At 41.0% G+C, this 20,377-nt stretch overlaps 1 protein-coding gene across 1 annotated transcript in view; it reads left to right on the top strand.

Moving 5' to 3' along the window:
• The window catches only part of CCDC80 (coiled-coil domain containing 80), a 179,233-nt gene that overhangs the window by 67,846 nt on the left and 91,010 nt on the right, over window positions 1–20,377 (top strand). The window lies entirely within an intron of this gene.

Raw genomic sequence — 20,377 nt, 5'->3', positions numbered from 1 at the left:
TACTGTCTGTACTGTGCAGGAAGATCTTGATTTGAGCAGTGTCTGTCCTAACAAAGGGTTAAAAATTTGGAATCTGGACCTCTTGCATTGTATGTTAATGCGGACAGACTCACTTTGACTATGTGCAAAAAAACTTGCAGTTATCCATGACACCTTCTCCTTGGAAACATCTAAGAGGTAAAAATATTTTTTACAAATAGGTATGCTGTGTGAATGGGAACATTCACACATAACACATTTTCAGCACAGATAGAGCAATGTAGGGTAATATAATATGTTCATTTAAAAGATCGCCTTAACACTCCCCCAGAGCAAATTATACTTACTTTCCATTTATTCTCCTGTTGTCTTGTTTGTCTGGCACAGCAAAGCGAATAACCCAATTCCTTCTTCCCATGATGCAGTGCTGTGTTTGGTGCTTGAAAAACAGATCATAAGATCCTTGTGCTGTCATGTTGGTCAAGTTGGTCTGGCTGGAGCTTAAACAAGGCTTTTTTACTTTATTCTGTTAGGTGAATGAGGTGACAAGGAGTGAATAACTATTGTGTAGGCAGCACACAAGGGGTCGGCTATATAGTGAATTTTGTACTTTGCCCGTTATGTGGAAAATACAGATTAACTTTTAAGTTATCCTTAACCCTTCACCTTAACTTGAGGCTTAACCTAAACCCTAATACTGATCCTTGCTCAACACATAATTTTTTGTTATGCTGGGGAGGGAAGAGAATAAAGAGACCCTAAAAAATTGCAGTTAAAGGCATCTCCACACCTCATCATCAATTGAATGACAGCTCTGGGTCTGTTGGGGATGTTGACATAATATCCAAGATGGTGGCACCCAGCAGCAGTTTCAGGCCTTTTGGATGTTGACACAAAGAAGGCTTTTCCAGGTAAATAGCATGCATAAAATATGTTACTGAACATATAATCTATGCAAAGATGTTTATAGTTTTCCCCTGTATTGCTTTAAGAGAAGTAACCATTAAAGTAGCTAGTGAGATGATCTCTAAAATACGTACCTAATGTGGCTTGGATTGCTTTTGTGTACTGTAATTATTGAAAGAGAACATGTTAGGATAGAAATTTATCCTTGTCTTATAAAAACAATATCTAATCAATCATGGTTTTTAGAATACCAAGTGAATTTCAGGAACAAAACCTGGGAAACTATTAATAAGGCACAAGCAGACCCAGTCTTAAATTGGCCATACACTAGTAGATTTTCAAATGAATGTTAATAAGAGCATCTGTACACAAAAAATAAATCTCAGTATATTTCATGACTTGAAAAATATTATTTGAAAGTACTTATTATTATTATTATTACTACGAGTTTATATAGCGCCAAAGGGTTTGCTCAGCGCTGTACAATAGGGGGGGACAATACATGGCACAGTACAACAAAGACAGACAGCGTACGAGGGGTAAGAGGGCCCTACTCTTACGAGCTTACAATCTAGGAGGGAGGGGGTAAAGGTACAGTAGGAAGTGGCTGGGGGGGATGAAGTGGTAGGAGGAATGAGGGAGGATGGCCGTTAGGTGAGGGTGGGGTAGGCTTCCCTGAAGAGATGGGTTTTGAGGGAGCGCCTGAATGTGAATAGAGAAGGCGACAGTCTGATGGATTGGGGCAGTGAGTTCCAGAGGATGGGGGAGGACCTGGAGAAGTCCTGCAGTCGTGCATGGGAGGAGGAGACCAGGGAGCAGGATAGAAGGAGGTCCTGTGAGGAGCGAAGGGTACAGGTAGGGTGGTACCTGGTGATCAGATTGGTGAGGTAGTCAGGGGCAGTGTTGTGAACGGCTTTGTAGGTCAGGGTAAGGAGTTTAAATTTGATGCGTTGGGCAATCGGGAGCCAGTGGAGGGAGAGGCAGAGGGGGGTGGCAGAGGTGGAGCGGGTGGTAAGGTGGATGAGTCTGGCAGCTGAGTTCAGGATGGTCTGGAGCGGGGAGAGCCTGCACTTGGGTAGGCCAGTGAGGAGGGAGTTGCAGTAGTCAAGGCGTGAGATGATGAGGGAGTGTACTAGAAGTTTGGTGGTGTCTGGGGTGAGGAAGGAGCGGATCTTGGCAATGTTGCGAAGATGGAGCCTGCATGTGTTTGTGAGTGATTTGACATGCGGTTGGAGGGAGAGGTTCGCGTCAAGAATGACGCCAAGGACTTTGGCTTGCGGGGCGGAAGTGATAGTGGAGTTGTTGGTGATGATGGATAGGATGGGGGGGGGGGTGTGGGCAGGGGGAAAGACGAGAAGCTCGGTTTTGGAGAGGTTAATCTTGAGGAAATGTAGCGACATCCAGTCTGAGATGTCATTTAGGAGGTGAGTGATGCGGGCGGAGATAGTGGGGGTGAGGTGAGGGGTGGAGAGGTAGATTTGGGTGTCGTCAGCATAGAGGTGATAGTTGAAGCCGTGAGATTGTATGAGTTTGCCCAGGGAGGAGGTGTAGATGGAGAAGAGAAGGGGTCCAAGGACAGAGCCTTGGGGGACCCCAACAGAGAGGGGGAGGGAGGGGGAGGTGGCACCATTGTAGGTGACACTGAAGGAGCGTCGGGATAGGTAGGATGAGAACCAAGAGAGAGCAGCATCTCCGATGCCAAGGGAGAGTAGTTTATTAAGAAGGAGGGGGTGGTCAACTGTGTCGAAGGCCGCAGAGAGGTCCAGGAGAAGGAGGACAGAGTAGTCGCCCTTGGCTTTGGCGTTGAGTAGGTCGTTAGTGATTTTGAGGAGGGCGGTTTCAGTGGAGTGTAGGGGACGGAAGCCGGACTGTAGAGGGTCAAGGAGGTTATTGTCAGTAAGGTGGGACCTTAGGCGATCGTAGACTAAGCGTTCAAGGAGCTTGGAGGTGAGTGGCAGCAGGGAGATGGGTCTGAGGTTGTTGGGGTCCGCGGGATCCAGGGAGGGCTTTTTGAGGATGGGGGTGATATGCGCGTGCTTTAGGGGGGAGGGGAATACGCCAGTAGAGAGGGAGAGATTGAAGATGTGGGTGAGGGAGCGGATGAGGGAAGAGGGGGGTGACCGGAGGAGTTGAGAGGGGATAGGGTCCAGGGGGCAGGTAGTGAGGCGGGCTTTTGAGAGGACTTTGGCGACTTCCTCAGTAGTGACAGGGCTGAGGGAGTGCAGTGTGGGGGGGGGTTATGGTGGGCGGGGCATTGGGAGAGGAGGGGGGCAGTGCGGTTGTGAGGGCAGAGGAGGGGGGAGATGAAGGGGTGACGGGGGCGAGGAGGCTAGGTGGGGAGGTAGATTGCAAGTTGACGATGTCCTTACGGATAGCGTCAATCTTGTTGTGGAAATGGGTGGCAATTTCGTGGGCGGTGAGAGAGGTACTGAGTGGAGGAGGGGGGGGGGAGAGCAGGGAGTTGAAGGTGGAGAAGAGTCGGCGGGGGCAGGAGGAGAGGGTGTTTATTAGGTTAACAAAGTAGGCCTGCTTGGCGGCGTGGAGGGAGGAGGTGTAGATAAGAAATGCAGATTTGTAGAGGGAGAAAGTATGAGGGGACCTGGTTTTGCGCCACAGTCTCTCCAGTGCGCGACTGCGACGTTTGAGGCGTTTAGTGCTGTCGGTCTGCCAGGGTTGAAGCGGTCTGGGTTTGATGATGCGTGTGGTAAGGGGTGCCAGAGAGTCTAGGGCAGCTGACAGTGAGTCACTTAAAAATTTTGTTTGCTTTTAACATTTGATTTAGGGGAGAATAGACTTTCCCAAAGAAAATCAGCACAGAAATGTGTTCATTAATTTGACAAAACTTTTCCTTCCTGCTCCTTCAAATTTTTTTCATCACTCTAGATTTGACCCCACTATTGATCACTAAATCAAATTAACGTACTCAAAAGAAAAATTTCAAAGGAAGTCCTAATAGTGTGTGGTCGGCTTTAGGCAAACAAGATAGGACAGAAAGTAAAGCAGAGACTGAAGTAAAAATACTTCTGGATTGACATCAGGAGGACCTGAGTGTATACAGTACAGATCCATAAGAGCACTCAATGTACCAGTAACTGACTGTTAATAAACATTTATAGCCTCAGGTGACAAGTGAGAGTGGCACAGAGTAGTGTGGAGAAACAGACAGGAGAGACAGGTAGGAACAAAATGCTGCAGAGCACAGACAAAACTGGTAGACAACAGACGTTTAACAAGCAGAGCCAAAGCTAAACCTAAAGCAAGGAAGACTGATAAAGAGACATGCTTAAGGATCCTTATGATATTAATTGTAATATGTTAAAAAGCACAAAAAAAAAAAAAATAGAATATGCACAGAACCACAGGTTGATGTGACCAAAGTGGCCCTTCAACAAATTTGGGCCTGGGCAAAGAAGGAGGTAAATGTTAAGTTTGATTTTATACTCTGGAGGTGTCAAACCTCTTGACCAAATAACAATGAATACTAAAATGAGAAGTATAACGGACAATAAAAGCGATATTAAAGGTTCTTTTTTTTAAAAAAAACAACAAACATTTCATACTCAGCTGCTCTGTGCAACGATTTTGACACCTTTCATTCCTTCCACCCCTCCCTCCCTTCCTTCCTTCCACCCACCCTTCCTTCCACCCACCCCTTCCTTCCTTCCCTTCCTTCCACCTCTTCCTCCCTTCCATCCACCCCTCCCTTCCTTCCTTCCACCCACCCCTCCGTTCCTTCCACCCCTCCCTTCCTTCCTTCCACCCCTCCCATCCTTCCTTCCACCCACCCCTCCCTTCCTTCCACCCACCCTTACTTCCTTCCTTCCACCCACCCTTCCTTCCTTCCACCCACCCCTCCCTTCCTTCCACCCACCCCTTCCTAAGATCCCTTCCCTGCTTCCTTCCACTTCTTCCTTCCACCAACCCCTTCCTTCCTTCCACCCACCCACCCCTCTATTCCATCCCTTCCTTCTGCCCTTCCTTCCACCCACGCTTCCTTCCTTCCACCCACCCCTTCCTTCCTCCTTCCTTCCTTCCATCCATCCATCATTTCCTTTCTTCCATCTATCCCTTCCTTACTTCCACCCACCTCTTCCTTATATTTGAGCCGTAGTTCTTTTCAGTTGTAGAATAGGGATGAGCACACTTCCATACTACTATGGATGAATAGATTTGTGCTCTTAGGATTATTATCTTACTGTCATGAACAAACAAGTGCACCTGCATCTGTTTTAATTCTAGATTTAACAGTAAAGGATCACATTTATTAACTGAGTTGTCTACATATGCAAGAAGAAAGCAAATCTGCTTACCTGGCTTGTTTAGGTCCTTCTATATTTTGCCAGCCCAAAAAACTACCTCCTAACACAAACCAGCACCTATTCAGCTTTCATCTTTTTGGTAAATCTCTATATCAAGATATATAATTGACAATTTGTCTGGACTTATACCAGATACTGTATATTATTTCAATTGGGACATGTCATGATGAAAATATTGTGGCCTAAGGCCTACATTTATCCCTAACTCATGGGGGAGATTTACAAAAAAATGGAGCATGCAAAATCTACTTCAGCTCTGCATGGAAACCAATCAGATTCCAGGCTTTATTGTCAAAGCTTAATTGAACAATCTGAAATTAGAAGCTGATTGGCTACCATGTACAGCTGCAGAAGTTTCTGAGTGCTCCAGTTTTAGTAAACCTCCACCATAGGTGTCATATAAATGGTATAATTGACGAAAACTCCCCCCAAAAAATATGAAGTATTTCTTTTCCTCCTATTTTTTATTTTCAATACATTTTATTGAGATATTAAACATACATGGAGATAGCGCAGCACAAGACAATAACATAGAGCTTAAGGCAGTTTTAGTAAACCTTCACCATAGGTGTCATATAAATGGAATAATTGAAGAAAACTCCCCCCCCCCCAAAAAAAAAAAAAAATATGAAGCATTTCTTTTACTCCTATTTTATATTTTCAATACATTTTATTGAGATGTTAAACATACATGGAGATAGCGCAGCACAAGACAATAACATAGAACTTAAGACATTTTGATGAGAATTATTACAAAATCCAAAATATGAAGTGTTTATTAAAGCAACCAATAGCATGGTTTTTTTAAATTCAACAAAATAACGTCCATCTGCACATAGATACTGACCCCATGTTGTATGAATGTGAATAAAATTAATAAAAATGGCTTCAGCTCCAGTTCTCCACCTGAAGAGAATATCTCACATGCGTTTTGCCTTATTGGGGGGCTAAATTGTAGAGGCCCCAAAAAGGGTGAAACAAGTCTGAGGAGTTCTCTCTACAGGTAGAGAACAGGAGCGGAAGCCATATTTTACTCATTTTATTTGCATTCATACAACAGGGAGTTGATGTCTGTGTGGTAGCCAATTTGTTGAGGTCTACTGGAGCCTGACAAGCCAATCCTATCTGCCTTGAACCAGTCTATTTGCATGCTGATCTGACTGATACAGGTTTGGGGGTATTCAAGCATTATACAGTTAGGTCCATATATATTTGGACACAGGCACAATTTTAGATTTTAGATCAGTTATTTACCAAAACACATTCAAGCTATCATTATATAACGGATATGGGCTGAAAGTGCACACTCTCAGGTTTAATTTGAGGGTATGTACATCCATATTGGAGGAAGGGTTTATTAATTATAGCTCTTAGGAGTAGCCATCCACCCTTTTTCAAGGGATCAAAAGTAATTGGACAGTTGAATCAAAAGCTGTTTCATTGCCAGGTGTGGGCTACTCCTTCATTATTTCTTCATCAATTAAACAGGTAAAAGGTCTGGAGTTGATTCTAAGTGTGGTATTTGCATTTGGAATCTATTGCTGTGAAACTACATCATGCGTTCAAAGGAGCTGTCCATGCAAGTGAAACAGGCCATTGTAAGGCTTCAGAAATGAAACAAATCCATCAGAGAGGTAGCAACAACATTAGGATTGGCCAAATCAACAGTTTGGTACATTCTGAGGATAGAAGAATGCACTGGTGAGCTCAGCAACATAAAAAGGCATGGACGTTCACGGAAGACAACAGTGGTGGATGATCGCAGGATCCTCTCTATGGTAAAGAAAACCTATTCACAACATCCAGACAAGTGAAGGACACTCTTCAGGAGGTGGGCGTATCTTTGTCAAAGTCTACAATCAAGAGAAGACTTCATAGGAGCAAATACACAGGGTTCACCACAAGGTGCAAAACATTCATAAGCCTGAAGAATAGAAAAGCCAGATTAGACTTTGCCAAAAAAAAAATCTAAAAACGCCAGACCAGTTCTGGAAAAGCATTCTTTGGATGGATGAAACTAAGATTAATCTGTACCAGAATGACGGGAAGAAAAAGTGTGGAGAAGGCTTGAAACAGCTCATGATCCAAAGCACACAATGTCATCTGTAAAACATGGTGGACGCAGTGTGATGGCATGGGCATGCATGGCTTCCAGTGGCACTGGGTCATTGGTGTTTATTGATGATGTGACAGAAGACAGAAGCAGTCGGATGAATTCTGCAGTGTTTAGAGATATACTGTCAGCCCAGATTCAGCCAAATGCAGCAAAGTTGATTGGACGGCGCTGCACAGTACAGATGGACAATGATCCATAACACACTGCAAAAGCAACCCAGAAGCTTTTGAAGGAAAAGAAGTGGAATATTCTGCAATGGCCAAGTCAATCACCTGATTTCAACACAATTGAGCATGCATTTTACTTGCTGAAGGCAAATCTAAAGGCAGAAAGACCCACAAACAAAGAACAACTGAAGACAGCTGCAGTTAGAGCCTGGCAAAGCATCAGAAAGGAGGAAATCCAGTTTTTGGTAATGTCTATGGGTTCCAGACTTCAGGCAGTCATTGCCAGTAAAGGATTCTCAATAAAATATTACAAATGAACATTTTATTTATGATTATATTAATTTCTCCAATTACTTTTAGTCTCTTTAAAAAAGGGGGGATGGCTACTCTTAACAGCTGTAATTCTTAACCCTTCCTCCAATTTGGATGTACATACCCTCAAAGTAAACCTAAGAGTGTGCACTTTCAGCCCATATCCATTATATAACTATATCTTGAATATGTTTTGGTAAATACCTGAAAAAATCTAAAATTGTGCCTGTGTCCAAATATATATGGACCTAACTGTAATTTTAATTGTTTTGGGCTACATATGCTTTTTAATGTTATGAAAACAACTGATTTCTAGAAAACATACTGTATGTTTAATTTTCTTTGCTTCATTTTCTAATACATGCATCCACTTAGCCTACCTAGTATAACTATACCAATTCCTGAGCCATTTCTCTGATCTCTTCACATTCTTAAAATAGACATGAATAATGAATATGTGTTCTGTAGGTTGACCGATGAACACTGTAAGTGTTGTGTTTAAAATGCAGAGAACATCTGAATATCAGTAAACTGGTAATTTGTGGTGTTTTAAAAAACCAACCATGTGTTTTTATTTCAGGGAAATGGCACATATTCATTAGTATATTCTTAGTTCTGTTGATGCATTGCTTGTTGTTTCTAATAACGTTTATATTTTCTTTTTTTTTATATTTTCTTTTATATATTTTTTTTAATTTAAAATATGGTATATTAAAGTGATTTAACTCTGTAATGCAGGTTATAAAAGAACTACTTTATTCTCTTAAATAGAATTCAAGTATTTTATTTGGTCCATATATAAGGACCTGTACTTGTAGAGTCCAGCCCTTTTCTCTGAACTAGGAGACAGAGCAATTCAAGGTCTGTGTGTAAGACGGGCTTTGCAATTAGCTGGATGTTGGCTCCAAAAGCACAGGTCCCTGCCCCCTGTTCCTCCCTTACTAGAACAATGACTGAAGCTGTACCCTCCTCCACATGATGCCAACTGCATCCCTCCATACAGCATTCCTGGCCATTGACCTTTATATTCCCAAGGAAGGAATATCCACACATAAATACCATTGCTGTACATTACAGATGGTACTTGGGAAATGTCACAACCGTCACATCACATTGACATACTACTCAGGTTTGCTTGACAGTACATAGTCAATCCTATTTTTTGGACAGTCCACAGTAGTCACATGTGAAAGCATTGTGTAGCACTTTAAAGCAGCCATGTTCCTTCTGAAATTCTCTCCATCCACCTGGGATCTTTAGTACTCAGTGAAATGGGAACACTTCCTCCATAGGTACACCTCTCCTGGGATCCCCCAGGGAACTCTTGGACATGCCTCAAGGGCCTTTCACAACCTGCCATACCCCCTCTCTATAAGGGTCAGGAAGTCCAGTGCCAGCTCTCCTGGGTGCTGATCTATCTTTCCCTGGCCTCCAGCTTTGTCCAGAGCCTCCACTTGCTGGCTACATCTGCATAGGTGTGGAGTGTTTGGCTCCCATACCCCAACTGTACTAGGGCTCCTCCCAACCTGGGTAATATCTGGGTCAGGACTTACCCATTATATCACTACTGGAGGGCTCTAGCTAAAAGGGGCCTAGCACCTGATGACACTACCTTCTGTAACCAGATGCTATTCTTGAATAGAGCTACCTGGTGGCAGACTAGCTAACTGCACCTACCTACGTAGATCTGTGTGTAGGTAGTACAACTTGCTATGAAGTTAGCATAGTGTGGGAGTACATCTCCCTCTCTGGCAAAGGATGCCATGCATGTAAAGCCTGTAGAGGAATGTATGAAACAGGTGTGCATCACAGCAACACTTCTTATGTAGTTTAGTGGGACTTAGTGGGTGACGTCATGTTGTGGACATTTTCATTATCCACATTGAGCTACCATTATTTGTGACTATTCCTGACACATCTGCTACACTGTAATGCTAATAGCATGATACAATTGGGCATCAAAATGAAAGTGACAGTGGAGAGTTGCTGGCTGGTGAGAATATGGTCTAGGACCCAGAACAGCTTCTGGAGTCTGCTGTAAACATCTGGAATGGAGCCTTCATTTTGTTTTGGGTGGCTTGGCTTACTGTAGGGCCCCTGCTAAATAATACGGCCATGAATAGCAACTAGGGATGCCTACATTTAGACCCCCACTCCATACTTTGAGCCTGCTTAAAGTGTAGCTAAAGGCAATTTTTTTTTTGTTTTGGATAAAGTGGAGAGGAATTAGAACACCTCTCATTTTTTTATGTCTGTACCCCTGTTAGAGAGATTCATCCTCTCTATTTGCTCAGTTTAACATCATCAATTAAGTAAAGTTCATTATGCAACAGGCAGGTGTAATAATAAAAAAATTTTGGGTTGACACCAGAACAGTAATAGAGGGCAAATCTTCCAATGGGAACACTAGTTCTGACAATACTGGTGACACCTCGGGATTCCCTCAATTTGGAGGGATTTCCTCTCACTTTCTTTGTTGGCTATGAGACAGGAAGTGAAGAAAAATGTCTCCAATGGAATATAGATGGCAAAAAAAAACTGACAGGGGTTATAACCCTCTCATACTTTATCCAAAATTAAAATAACATGTTTTGCCTATAGTTCTACTTTAACTAGAGGAGTTAAAAATATTCTCTCAATAAATTGTGTAACAATTCACATCAATTATACAATTATGTGATAGAAAACCCTTGTTTCCTTTGCACATGACTGGATAATGAAGTGAATATTTACACAATTCTTGGGTCACGCATTCATGTGCAAAAGTAGATGTGATTGAATCATGTTAGATGAATTGGTATTTGACCCTGCTAATTTGCTCAATGTGAGTATCTGTGATTTATTTAGGAGTTTTGTTGGCAGAGATCTATGGTGTACTTTCCCTTACTCCCCGTTCATCATTCACTCTGCTGCCTGCATGCCTTTTGTTAAAGCCAGTCAGAACTGCTCTCACTTTCACACATAAACAGCTTTATCACCACCAACCTCACACTTACCAACTGTCCCAGGTTTGCTGGGAGAGTCCAGTTTTTTAATCAGTAGCCCACAATGACTATGTCCCGTGATCACTGCATGAGGTTTGCTAAGGGTTACAGTGCATGTGTGGTGAATCCTAGTAACATTATTAGTGCCAGGCAACTGAAACATCTCCTAGTTTCTGTCATGTGACTAAACATTTACTAATGAGCAGAATAAAAATGAACAAAATACCAAAAATGCTTCCTGGTGCCAATTCCTGTAGATAAAAAAGAAAAAGAAACTGAACTGCTAGTTACGGCAAAGGCATTGGATTCTTTTGGCACAGTAAGAGACCACACAGGTAAATACATATAACCATTTATTGACATAAAAGATAGATGGATATATGACTCTTTTATGTCAATAAATGTTTATATGTATTTTACTGTGTGGTCTCTTACTGTGCCCAAAGAATCCAATGCCTTTGCCGTACCTAGCAGTTCGGTTTCTTTTTCTTCTTCCAGAATAGAAATTAGATCTAGGGATCTGCTTGAATGCAAGAATGATCTGAGAGGGCACTACGGGTACAGACATAGTGCTAGTCACCCATGGGTGTGGAACTTCCTATACCAGTACCTGTGTCTGTGACCTCACCAAACTCACTCTTAGTAATAGGCAGAGTACATGCACAGGTCAGAGGTGTAGGGGAATGGGGGTGTTAAAGAGTCTGCAGAGGTGGTGGGGGTACAGTAGTTACTGCAGTGGGCTACATTGGTGGCAGAGGTGTGTTACTCCTGAACACAAGACTTTGTACACTGGCTCATGCATAACATTTTCCTAAAGACTGCAGTTTGCACACTATATACTTTAGACATCTGCACTCTGAATATTATACTCTAATTAGGTACTCCTGATCGTTGAGGTCTATGTTTCAACAGTTGCTGGTTGCTAAGCGGTCCCTGACTATTTCAATTCATTTTTAAAAGTGGTTCTAAATGCAGATTTTTTTTTTGTTTTTACCTTAATGCATACTTTGCATTAAGATCAAAAACTTTCAGAATGCAGCTGAATCCAGCGCACAAGAGTGCACAAGAGTAGAGGCTCTCTTGGCTCAGACACCATTGGCTCCCACTGCCATCAATCACAGTCAGTGGGGAGGGGGAGACACGCTTTTTGTGTCAATAGGCACACAGAGCCGGTTAAGGAGCAAGCCCACTCATGTGCCCCATAGGTAGCCTAACATTTGAGAAGGGGGCTTCAAGCTATAAAAACAGTATTTTCAAAGCTAGCTTTTTACTTGTCCTGTATGAAGTACAAGGACTCTGAACATGGACAAAATCATTATCAAAATATATTTTTTGAAAACAGTCCACTTCCAATGCATTAGATTAGAATACAAAAAAATTGGTGAAAAATTGTATGGCCACCATGTAAAATTCATACATTTATTTACACATCAACTTTCATAAAACAATACGAATAGATGTCTGATGTTGTGTCCGTTGGTATATGCCAATGCGTTTCGCAGTTGACAGCTGCTTCATCAGGGTATCACTGGACTGTTTAGAGACTTGAACAATTATTAGTGATACCAGTAGCATTTTTATTTACAGTATTTCACAAATCAACATATTAGTTTACATAATATTGACGTACAGCTTACCACTGCATTAGTTAACAACTTAATTGCCACTGATTCCTGAAAGGAGCTGTGAACTGCAAAACGTGTCGGCATATACCAATGGGACACAACCTCAGCCATGTATTTGTAAAGTTTTATGAAAGTTGATGTGTAAATAAATGTATGAATTTTATATAGTGGCAATACAATTTTCCACCAATTTTAATTGTATTCTAATAAATGTATTGTTTTATTGAATTGCATTGTGTATTTAGTATGGTGCCTTTAAAGTCCCATTTACACTGGGGGGGTTTACCTTTTTTTTTTCTTTCTTGGTTTGAGTATATTGGAATGTGCTGCAGTATGTCTACTCCCTGAGATATGGTAATTTTGATTGTTATCCTTAGATAGCATCAGTATATATTAAGCAACATTTTGCAAAGTACATGGATCCATTTCCATGGAAGGTGCTTCCATGGCAGCTTTCTTTGTAGAGCTTGCTGGGCTAATGAGAAAGACCAGCACTTCTCATTTACTCATTGACTGCTTTTCTCAAACTACAAACCCATACGAGCCTGTGTAATCTAGCAAAAAGGAAAAGGGATAGCCTGTTCTCTGTTGTTATGGGTGTATGTTTTGAATAGATCGGAAAGAGAGGAAATCAGACTCAAGAGATAATTCAGGCTTATCACAGCACAGTAGTAAATGACTCCAGAAAACCTAGAGGATACTATTTTTAGCACACCACCTGCTGGTAAATATGAAATCTTCATATACAAGTATGATATACAGTGTGTGTGTGTGTGTGTACATTTGTGTACACTATAGCTACCCTTTGAAAAATAAAATGCTTTACCTGCTAGGTTCAAGGTTGGACATCCATTAAAATCCCTTGTGGTGACGCTGCCTTTTCTTTACTGCTGACTTGCTTGGTCAGTCCATGAGCTACCAGTCAGTCCATGAGAAATAAAAAAAAAGATCATGTTACCCATTACCATTGATCTATTTTCGCTTCATAAACCAAGTCAAATGGTTTGGCCATATATCATCCTCAATATTCAGGTAGTTTGGGCCCCACTGACTCTCTGAGTTTGACAAAGGACACCTTTCTCATGCTCATGGTAGTTAAAGTGGTAGTAAAGCCACTTTGTTAATTTCTACCTGCATGTAAGCTTCTAATAAAGCTTACCTTTAGGTAAAATTAATATCTTCTAAATTTCTAAATGAGCGGTGTGCTTTCAGAGCACTGAGCCATGTCCTAAGACTCCTGTGCGCACGCACGGGAGTGACGCCATTGCGGCTCATGTAGCCAGATGGCCAGAGCTCGCAAACATGGAAGGAAGACCGGGTGAAGATGGAAGCCTCTACAGTGGTGACAGCGTGCTGCTGGAGGGCTTCATTTTAAGGTAAATTTTACATAATGTGCTAGTAGTATGCAATGCATACTAACACACTATGCCTTTACCTTGCAGGGGATATTTTGTTTTATTTTTTTAACTTGGTTTGCTACCGCTTCAAACCACTGATAGACATTTTCTGTATGGTAACATGGTTTCCCTTTATTATAATGATTTTGTTTTGTTGTAAAAAGCTAACCTTTGCCTTTGAGCTTGCATACCAAATGCAGGACTCCAGTGACTAGTCTGCTTTCTTGATTACCTCTTGCAAAAATATTTAGTTACATTTATGTTTTATGTTTCCATGGTTACCTATTTTTTCAAAAGACGTTAAATCAACAAATGACTCAGTCATTGGAGTACAAAAAAATGTAAAAAAGTTTAACAAAAATAGCATAACTTAATAACACAGAAAAATTACTATCACTCAGAATTTTCTATTTTTTTACACAAATAATTGTACATATCGCCCGATCCTATTTTGTGAAAAAGCTCTCTGTTGTTTGAAATGGAAAATGAACTGTAACAGCAGAGAAGGATGATGCATACACTGTATGTCAGTGAGTCTATGTGCTGAGGTAATAAAAAAAAATGTAGACGATGAGTAAGCCCAAATCGGTTACAGTTATAGCCAATGACATAATAGCCTGAAATAGTCACTTGAATTAGTTATATTTGTACTTAGAATTTTTAAAAAATCAAAATCCTGATTTTTGCTACTTATTAAAAATACATGTTCTGTCCTATTTACATTATGCAATTGTTAACAAAGTTTAGAGGGATACTAGACTTGCTAGTAAAAACTAGCAAACGTATGCTTGTTCATTGAATATGGAAGTATGTGTCACTTCAGTGGTGGAGCATGCACAGTGTACAGTGAAAGTGGGCACAGAGGTACACATGGGCTGACAGGCCAAGGATCCCAGTGTCTGTGTAAGCTGCAGCAGAAGCCAAGGAGTAGAGAGTTGATGTGAGCTGACTGGGCCACAAATGTGTACACCATGTCCCATTCTCACTTGTTCCTTCCAGCTGGGTATGGCTGTTGTAGATGGAACTGGTCTACATTTAAATGTCAGTGCTACCACACATGCATAGTAGTGACAAAGGGTCATTACCTACATTCCACTACTGCAAATGCACCAGGTGTTGGCACAATTATAGGTTACCCAAAGAATTCACACTAACTCAAGAGCAGACCCGGAACTTATTGACATATCTCCTTTAAGCTACCGCAAACCTTCCAGATACCGGCTATCCGCTCCCAGCACGGGAAGTCTTCTGGTACCAATACTCTATTTGTGGTCCTTCAATATCACATGATCTATCAAATGGAGCTGCATATACATTATTAGTGGTGGGAGACTTGTGCCAGGAGCTGATTGCTGGAATGCGAGCAAATCACTAAATGTTAGAGGAGATCAGCGACACTGTCACTAAATACTGACTCCTGGTCTAGCTTCTAACACATGTGAAGTGGAACTCCATTGCCTTCTATGGGACATGGAGACAGATCATTCAGATTTGTCATAAGGAAATTCAATGCATGGTTTTCAAAATGTTGGCATGGAGATTCCTTTAACAATTGGAGTATCCAATTTAAGAAACTCTGAACTGCTATAAAACATATTTGCTAAGATCTCAAACAAATAATATAGCAGTTGAGATATAATAAGCTCCAATTTTCTTAAAACATGTGGAAAGAGCATAAGGCCTTCTCTTTTGGGAAGTCCCCTACTCAGTTCAAACATCATATGGCCAGCAGTGCAAATCAGTTTATTAAAGCCCCCTTCATGCTATGCCGTTCCAATGAGGTGTACTAATGCATACATGTTAACATGCTTTGCATTAAAGAAGTTTTGGGTTTTGAAAAAAACAAACCTTCATACTCATCTCTATGCTGCATCATTGGTGTGATGCTTCAGCTGTTTCATGTCGGTTATCACATGACTGCTGATTGCTTAGTTCGCAGTCCACATGGAGTGGAGAGGTTTATGGTCTGCTGCTGATAAGGTCACCAACTTACAATACACCTACTGCTCACTGGAGCACTGGGCAGGACAGGGGGTGGGGGCAGCTGGCTTCGGCTTCCATCTGCATGCTGAGAGCTGGAGACAGCTGTCAATCAGGCAGCTGGGTGGAGTCTAACAATATGATCAGAATCCTTCCAGAGCCTGAAGCTGATCTGTGACATCAGCTGATAGCAAGCAATAGCCTGCAACAGTAAGTGCACTCCTGTGAGAGAAGTATGGCCAAAAAAGCTTTTGGTCATACTTCTCTTTTAAGGCAACCATTTCATCAAGACCCTTCACCAATCTGCCAGCCAGCATTCCTTTGTCCCCCAACACCCCTTCCACTGTACCCCTGGCTGAGAACCTTCCTGCCTCTCGGCATCCTTGACACTGAACCCCAACAACCCAGACACTGCATCTTTCTGCCAGCTAGCAACGGCATACTCCACCACTGCTCCCTCTTTCCCTACTTCGACCTTGTCATCTTTCCAAGGGTATGCAGGGAGAAGGAGTGGCTGAGCCTGGAGTTTCCTCCATCCGGAGACATCACTTCCTCCACAGTGTAGTATGTAGAGGTCAGATCTCTGGGGGCATGGTGCACATTGTGTGTTTTCCCAAGGATAGAGGAAGGAGATGCACACTTCTGGGCTGATAGGAAGAAGAAAGCCAAACACTAAGTTGTTATAATAAACCTGCCCAGTTTTATTATTACAGCAGAGACTTTCTAGAAGTCCACAGTCAAAATTGTTCTTTATTTTCTTACTTTCAAAGTAAATGTTTTATTTGAAATACAACAAAGCAAAAATCCAGCTGGTTCAGCAGGGAGTGGCTGAATTTCAATCCATTTATGGCCATTCCTGGATGAAAGGAGTCCAGCTAATAATCAACTCTTCTTGAATTCAACTGTTGGTCAATTTTTGATCGATCAGCACCTGCAGCCAATCAGTCCCTGCTGTCTGAATACAATGGCACAGTTGCTTGTGTGGATGGGGGGAGTCTGTTCATTTTTTTTTTTTCATAAAAAAAAAAATCTAATTCCAGCTTAAAGCGGAGCGCCACCCAAAAGAGGAAGTTCCGCTTTAAACCTTTGTCTCAGGCTCCCCAATAAGGATTGGCACTTTTGGGGAGCGGGTACCTGAATTTGACAGATACCCGTTCCCATTTCCACTGCAATCGCCTAGGCGATTGGAAGCAGTTGCTCCCCCTTCTCTCCCTGTAGTCTTCTGGGGCACATGACAGGTCCCAGAAGACTACGGGGCCTTTCACAAAGCATAGTGCTTCTCGCTCATGTGCAGTGGGCACCCGTCTGTGAAGCTGCAAGCTGTCACAGCCAGGTGCCCACACTAAAGATGCCAGCGCCAGGGAGAGAAGACGGCTGGTGAAATCAGCCATGGTGAGGACACCGCTGGACCAGGGGACAGGTAAGTGGCTGTAAAAGTCAGCAACTACAGTTTTTTTTTCAGCTGGAACTCCGCTTTAAGGATAGCTATAGCCATAGATAGGCACAATGGTTGGTTTTGCAGGTACAATCCTACCAACCTTGTTACTTTCTCTTTGTTGGCAGCTTTTTAAACATGCATACTTGGGTTGGCTGAGCATGCATGTTTATGCTGTGAAGAGGGAAAATCTGCTGTCTGGCGTTTTGGTATTGGTTTATGAAGGAGGAATGTGTTTAAGTGAAACAGTCCTGTTATTAATATTATTAGTAGTGCTAATAGCATTTTTTAAATTTTTTTTACTCTTCATCTGTTTCTAGAAATGTCCCACACAATGATCACAGAAGTCTCTGATGGAAGATTGTGGTTTTGGCTATGCTCTTTCTACTTTTACTGGGTTATTTTTATTATTTGTATTTCAGTCTCGTACTAATTAAACCCAGAAGACTGGAACTTATGTTGTCGTATGGTTTTAGTCTATACCATGACTCCAGGGTGCTTTTTACAAGCTTCAACATACACAAGTCATATAGTCATGTGGAATATTAACTATTTCATAACTGATGACCTGGTATTTTATCCTAATTTTAGTAATTATTTTCAAGCAAGTATAAAATATATAAACTAAAAATTTAGATCACATTATACATGAATATTTAGTATATTTATGTATAGTATGTTTAATGGTAAAGGTGACTTTGTATTATGCGCTTCAAGACTAAATCATTAGCTATTTGTAAGCTATGGCCTGAAACTATTTATTTCCTGCGATAGTGAGGTTACTGAACAAGTACATTGAAGACACAGTGCAGCAGCATGCTTAGAAAAATGCTGGCATGTTAAAGTTTATCTATGGTCAAAATGTAAAATTATATATTCCTTTCTACATTGTGCTTCAATTATTTCTAGCCTACTGCTATTAATCTGAATGATCTTAAAATTTGTAAAGTTACTTTGTGAAGATCCCCACACATTTACTTCTTTGAATTCTGTAGCACATATTCACTATGTCCTGTGAGTAGGCACTGCTGTGTCACACATTACACAGAGCCTGCCTTTTGAACTACAGAGAGGCTGAGAGGAGGAGGGAAGAGGTGGAGTCAGTACAGGAATGGCTGTTTGCAAGCAGTAAGGAATCATGGGATATATACAGTACTACATAGAAATTAAAAGTAAACCACAAAGGGAATCCAGACAGTTGTAAAAAGAGATGGCAAGCAGACAGGCAGCACTCACAAATGAAAGGAGGTTTTTCAAGTGAGCTTATATTGGATTGTCAAATATAACTATTGTGTGTATTTTTAATGCTAATGTTATAAAATGAAATTGTATCCTGTGACCATATATTTTCTTTAATACCATATACTCTCCTGAGTGGCATGATGGAGAAAATTTTCCTTCATCTAACATGTAAGCCATTGAAAGAGCCACTGATCCTAAACAATATTACAATGTACATTTTATTTAGAATAGTTTTTAACTGCTTCCCCCCCAGCCTATTTTAATAGGACATCTAGGAACTCTCTCATTCTAGGTGGATGCCATATGACATCATCCCAAAAACACACCACGCAGACGCCTCACGGACCACTCTGCAGCACAATCTGTCACATGCTGTGTCCACCGACAGAAGACAGATCAGGGTACTGTGCTGCTGCCAGTACCATGTGATTGCTGTAACCAATCATAGTAGATCAAGTAGATCACATGGCAATTATACATAATGAATGGCTTTTATTCATGGCCATTCATTGCGAACTATTGTGTTGCTCGCTGTGATTGTTCACAGAGATCACATGATACAGACAGGGCCAATCACAGACCATCTGTACTATGTTATTAGCTGTGGCCAACCACAGCCTATCACAACAATGCACAATCAATGAATGCATTAATTCACAACAAATGGTTGCTTATAACAGTGATTATTATACAGTGATCATAATGTGTAAAAAAAAAATTCCTGATCACCTCTCCAGAGTAGTAAAGTGTTACTATGATTACACTGTACTGCCCTGATCACAGTAGGTAAAAAAAAGTCATAAACATTTGTTAAATAAGTAGGAAAAAAAAATTGTAAAAAATATATGTATATACTGTCACCAGTCAGTGATCGCAGCCGCACCAGTTATATGATGATATTGTGCCGGAGACAGTATGTAAAAAAAATTGTGAAAAAAAAACAAATTTTTTTATTTGCTTTATTTTTCAAAAATTTGTGACAAAACATTACAACTTCAATAAACTCGCCATGTTTCTTACTAAATACCTTGGAGTGTCTACTTTCCAAAAAGGAGTCATTTGGTGGGTATTTGTACTGTCTTGTCATTTTCAGACCTCAAGAAATGAGTGTATCAGGATTGATTGATTTTCAAATATATATACCATAGTTTGTAGATGCTATAACTTTCTTACAGACTAAATAATATACACTCACTTGGCTTATTTTTACAAAAGAAATATAGCAGAAAACATTTTGGCCTGAATTTATGAAGAAATATTATTCATTTGCAAAATTTTATGACAGAAATGAAGAAAAACACGTTTTTCGTTTTCAAAATGATCTTTTTTTGTTTATATAATCAAAAATAAATAACCCAGTAGTGATCCAATACCACCAAAAGAAAGCTCTATATAGTTACATAGTTACATAGTTAGTCTGGCTTAAAAAAGACAAAAGTCCATCCAGTTCAACCATAAAAAAAAAGTTATAATCCTATACCCACAGTTGATCCAGAGGAGGGCAAAAAGAACCAGCAAAGCATTATCCAATTTGCTCCTGCTGGGAAAAAAATTAATTCCTGATCCCCCCGAGAGGCAATCAGATATTCCCTGGATCAACTTTACCTATAAATGTTAGTATCCAGTTATATTCTGTGTATCTAGGAAAGAATTCAGGCCTTTTTTTGAAGCAATCCACTGAGCTGGCCATAACCAACTCTTGAGGGAGTCTATTCCACATTTTCACAGCTCTCACTGTGAAGAAACCTTTCCATGTTTGGAGATTAAATTTCTTTTCCTCCAGATGTAAAGAGTGCTCCCTTGTCCTCTGTGATGACCTCAAGGTGAATAACTCTACACCGAGTTCACTATATGAACCACTGATGTATTTATACATGTTGATCATATCCCCCTTAATCTCCTCTTCTCAAGAGAG

The sequence above is a fragment of the Staurois parvus genome, unplaced genomic scaffold (genome assembly GCF_062004578.1).
Source record: "Staurois parvus isolate SC_StPar_1 unplaced genomic scaffold, SC_StPar_1.0 ptg002140l, whole genome shotgun sequence".
Classification (NCBI taxonomy): domain Eukaryota; kingdom Metazoa; phylum Chordata; class Amphibia; order Anura; family Ranidae; genus Staurois; species Staurois parvus.
This window is presented reverse-complemented; position numbering and strand designations above follow the sequence as displayed.